Here is a 5,502-nt window from a genome sequence, read left to right as displayed (position 1 = left end):
ACCTCAACCAAGGGCTTTTTACCATTGAGCAACATATCAACACCTTTCAGTCTGCATAGAATAAAAGAATAATATAAGATGAATAGATTAAAAGAATCATATAAGATGCACAGATTATCACCCATGATCATGTCTCGAAATATTCTGAACAAATGTGCACAGCAAGCTAATGACAAACATATAACATGAGTTCTTTTACTTTTAGATAGGAAAAGACCTATATCTGGAGCTAATAATTCATAAATAGAGTGCAAATGAATGAAATGTAAATAGAGTACATAGATGCTGAGAATATCAAAGTTTGAAGGCATGTTTTCTTTATGGGCTACACAACTTTATTTTCCACCATTTGCTTCAAATGGTGGAGAAGACTGATCCACTGTACATGCGGCATGAATGGATGTCACTCCAGGCCATCCAAATTGTGGTCCCAATTGTTGACATACCCGATGCGTGACCCAATATTTCCTTTCCCTCATTTCAACCAGAAAATGGAAGGTTGGAGGAGCTTTTCTCTCAAGAATGCTTTTCTGACAAGAATGCTTTTCTGACAACCTCTAACACAGGCTTCATCATCTCCAAGAGTAACAGTCTCAACTCCCCCAACCTGGATATAAATTGACTCAAGTCAAACTGAATAAATTGTAGAAATCATTATCTCAAGCTTGCAGCCCCAAAGCTATATTCATTGAACAAATCCAACATCCGACTTGATACAAGTGTGTGCATAATCAGAATGGCTCATCAGTCGATCCCCAAACGAGGTTTCTCACCTGTCGGATGTTCAGATTCCATTACTGACTCAAATCTAGTCCCAGATTTGCTATTTGTTTTTGTGCCACCATAGACAAAACTCCCAACTATTAAATGTACAAGACCAATAACCATCTGGCTTTGTTAAAAAATATAAGCACTTCTCTAATCAATGCTAAAGATTCACATTTTTCAGTAATAGAGTTACTATTCATATAAAAAAATGCTCCAGATAACCAAACTGCATCAAAATGTGATTAACCATTGCCTTGATAACTAAGTTGCATTAAAATGTAATGTGTCGATCTGTGCATCTGTTATATAACTACAGCATGTGTTTTTCCTGACTTCATTGTGTTCAACGCGCATGATCATTGTTAGCATCACCCACCTGTAACCAAAAATAAAAACTCGCATTGCTCTATTTTCTCTGCTTCTCTTTCTTTCAAGCCCTCTAAAAATCCCAAAAACCATTTTCATTGCTTAAAATCTTCAACAACCAAAAAAAAAAAAACCAGCTTTTTGTCTCTTATTCCTCTTTTCTTCTGAAAAAACTCCAAAACGTTATAAGAACCAGAAACCAACATTCCAATAATGGCTGGAAAAACCCAGTAAAGAAATCCAAAAAAAAAAAAATCCCAAACAAATGGAAAATACAAATTAAATAGCTTTTTTCTGAAAAGAAACAGAGATCCCACATGAGGAAAAAGAAAAAGAAAGCAAATCCAACCCCAAAAAGAATTAGAGAAAAAGAAAAAGAAACCTGCGCATATATGGTGTTTGGATGAGCAGTAGCTTTGAGAAGATAATCAGTACCCCAACGAATAGCTTCCTACAACGAATATCATCATACAGAAAAGTTATGTAGCAAAATTGAAGAACTAAAAATATAGAAAAAGATAAGGATGAGATGTCATAAAAAAGAGAGAGAGACAATACTTCAAGAGCACATGCTTATCTTCTCAATTATAAACTCTGAAAAACTAAGCAAAATCTACAGTATCTAAAAACCAAATAAACATCCAACAATTCATGGCCTGAAGTGAATGCTTCCCCACACTTTTGTTCAAATATTAATCTTTCCCACTCTTTCTTTAGATCCATAGGTGCCTCAAACCTATTGGACAGTCATGGCCTGAACAAAATCAGCAATACATAGCCTCCAAAACAGATAGTATTCAATTATCAACTTTCTTTCAGAAAGTTTTAAATCTTAAGTTTGTAACACTGGAGTAAAATGCGAAATATGGCATGGACATTTCAAACATGAGAATTATCTTCAAATTACCCCACATTATGATCCCAACCATTAAATGAGTGGGCCTTTCTATAACTTGTTGTCCAACTATTTTTGGGCACTCAGAAACGTCCAACCAGTAAGATATTACAAAGTGTGACCCATAGATTGGTAGATTTGGAAAAGCCAAACAAATGCACCAAATGGATAGAAAAGATAGCTTATGTGTTCAATGTCTTGTGCATCTATTTTTATTTCATGTTGGGAAAACACTACTTTTGCAATTGGTGCAATATTTGAATGGAAAGTTCTGTTCTCGCACCTTATGTTATATTGGTACATGCAGCTATATGTTGTTGCAGAAGGCTCTACCCATGTGTGGGCTTAGCAAACTTCACCTAGAAAATATGCCCAGGTCCAAGAATCAGGTTGGTGTCAAACTAGGTGAGCTAAATGTATGCTAAAGAAATGGACAGTCAACATTTAATCTATATATATGGCTTAACAAATGATAAGAGTTAGACTGACCTAAATTTTGGGTAGGGAAAGCGAGATTGTGACCTGCACCTACACCTGTTGGGTAGCTTTGATCATGGACCCATGTAAACTCCCCGGTGAAGCATTGTGAACCTCCTTCCGAGCCTACACTCTAAATAACTGTTTCACTTTGAATGAGCATATTACATCCAAACATAGATAAAGTATTAATACATCTCAAGCATTACAGAAACAACTTATTGTATTGAAGTACCGAACATTAGTAGCCAAACCAAACCACAAAAGGAAAAAAAAAAAAAAAAACACACACACACACACACACACAAATGCCTATCCGTAAAGCATTTTTCCACTTTTCAGGCTAAAAATTCAAATAAGGGTGCCTAAATGCCCATCCTTGTAGTGTTTTGCCTACTTTTGCCTACTTTTCAAGATAAAAATCATGGTAAAGCCACAGGCTATTCTTGAGGCATTTTGCTCTCTATTCAAGTTAAAAATTCTGGCAAGGGCATGTAAATGCCTATCCTTGAGGCATTTAACCCACTGTTCAGGATAAAAAATTTACGTAAGGGAACCTAAGTGCCCATCCTTGATGAAAATGTCACATCTTTTCAAGATAAAAATCATGTAAGAGAAGCTAAATGCATTTCCTTGATGCATTTTCATCACATTTCAGGCTAAAAATCAATATGCCTGCATGTAAATTTGTATCCTTGTGGCATATTCCCACTTGTCAAGGTAAATAGCACCAGATATAAAAATTTCAAAAAGATGTAAGTGCATTACCTGTAATCTGAAATAATATTAACACTGATTTCAAATCCTTGTGATCTAAAACTCTGCAAACTATCAATACTAATTAAATGGAAGACCTAAAAATGGCACTTTCCTTTTCTCACTAGCTATGCATTTGATTGCACCTAATCATGAAATTTCATGATATTTGATGCAACCAAATGCACTATAAACCATAAACTGATAAAAAAGAAATTTCAGATGAAAGAAAATGAAATTGTGGCCCTCCCCTATAATAGCCCCTTTAAAATAAGAATTCAAAATTACAGACAGAATCACATATAAAAAAAGGAAATTCAGAACATAGAACCCATACCATGAAGGACCTGAGCTCATTCTTCATGTCAGTAATGCCATTCAGAATCTCAATCTTTTGGACATGACCAAGTTTCCTGAGAAAATTTAACTCCACTCCTTCATGTTGCTCCAATTTCTCCTTCCTCTTTTCCTTTGCCACCTTTTCATATTCCTCAATTGAGTCCTCATCAATTAGACAGCCTGTCATGCTCTCCTAGACAGAATTTTGTGCAAGCATTACACCTACAAAGAAGATTTCTCCATATCTTAGAAAGAAACATGGGTTTTTTCTTCTCTGAAACAAATGAGGTTTGACATGGATCCACTCCAAATATACAGTTGGGATTTGAAATGCTACCGTGGGCTGCATCCTACTTTAAAGCCACATTTTTCTCCAAATTCACTCCAAGCAGAGGATCCTTCTCACTCGGCACAGTATTTGCAAATAACCTGATTTATCAAAGGGAAACAATCATAGTTAAAAGCTTAGTACAAGTATTATAAGAAGCAAAACTTACTCAAATGAAATAAAAAAGAAAATGTATGCATTTTCCTTCAGAAATTTTGATCTGACAATGAAGACTGACCTTAATGATGTTGTCGACTAAGGGAGCTGTTTGTTGAGTTTAATCTTTTCCTGATTTGTTGAGTTCAATAGAGAACAATGTGCATCATATGCTCCAATGAAAGGGACTTTACGAGGGAAGGTGCAAAATCCTAACTGTGGCTGCACCACCACGTTAGAGCAACAATGCTGAGCAGAAAAACTACAACAACTGGCATAACGTAAACAGTCCTTCCTAAGATTTTACAACACATGCAAAAGGATATTACTAACTTGTAGATATCTCATACGGCATGATATTACTCACTGACCTATGACCAATAGTTCCCGCTTACTATCAGTTCTAAAATCAAACAAGTAGGAGGGCAAATATCAGCCTGCAACTTATCTATAGTATAGAGTTAGTCATGTCATAACACTGTCAATATCAGCATGTTGCATTGCAGAATGTATAAAATGCACCTAATGAAATGAGATATAGTTAAAAATTGGGGCACATATATTGGTAATCCTGGAAGAACTGGACTTTGAAGAGGCTTCAAATCTATGCCGAGTGAATATGTTGCCACAAGCAGAAGCATTAACAGCATACTCTTTCTTATCATGAACTGTAACACAAGCCAGCAGCCAAATGATCAGTGCCATCACATTCACAAGTAGCTTGGGAGTTAATGTGGCCTATTAGCACTTAAATGAAAGACAAAAATGCTAAGTAGGATACATTATTCAGCCGAATCATATCACCACTAGTCATAAACAGGTATTTAGACCACCATATTGAAATGAGGTTGCCAAATGTGGGAAATTAGGGAAAATTGACATCCAAGGAGTTGCCTTTCCTCAGACCTTAACCGTTAAACAATCTGTATTAAGACATTGAGATGGTCAAGGATTTCTGCAAAGGCATCAAGTACCTTCCAAGGGACGACAATCCTCTTGCTAGCCCTAAAAGAACACCATTGTGGGTGTATCCCTTGATGATTGAACCATAACCCTGTGAGACAGAAAGGTGCATCTCAAACACATCTAAAGTGACTTGGACTAAGCCACTGTAATCATTTCCTCAAGGGTGCCTATGTGGAGAAGTAAAACTAGCCAACAAGAATGGCATTAAACACTCTCATAACTGCCATGCCTATGTATTATCGATTTCACTTTTTCGAGTTTAAATATCTAAAATTTCAATTACAGTTGAAAGAAAAAAGAACTTTTAAGATCTCCAAAAAAAAAAAAAAGGAAAAAAAAGAAAAGAAGAAGAAGAAGAAGAGTTTTAAGCTTCTTCTTTTTCCAAGACATCAACAGGATTTTGTAAGTGAATAGGCTCAGTGACCACTTGATGTATATAGGTAAATTATCT

At 35.8% G+C, this 5,502-nt stretch overlaps 1 long non-coding RNA gene across 1 annotated transcript; it reads right to left on the bottom strand.

Moving 5' to 3' along the window:
* Positions 1-2,552: 2,552 nt before the first annotated feature.
* On the bottom strand, positions 2,553-4,110 carry LOC131240058 (uncharacterized). The gene is made up of 3 exons (XR_009168593.1): positions 3,939-4,110; positions 3,600-3,823; positions 2,553-2,647 (listed from the first exon to the last, which is right to left on the bottom strand). It is a non-coding gene; the product is annotated as an uncharacterized LOC131240058 (long non-coding RNA).
* Between the last annotated feature and the right edge of the window lie 1,392 nt (positions 4,111-5,502).

Source organism: Magnolia sinica, chromosome 3 (assembly GCF_029962835.1).
Source record: "Magnolia sinica isolate HGM2019 chromosome 3, MsV1, whole genome shotgun sequence".
NCBI lineage: Eukaryota > Viridiplantae > Streptophyta > Magnoliopsida > Magnoliales > Magnoliaceae > Magnolia > Magnolia sinica.
The sequence above is the reverse complement of the archived record's forward strand: the minus strand, read 5'-3'. Positions and strand labels throughout refer to the sequence as shown.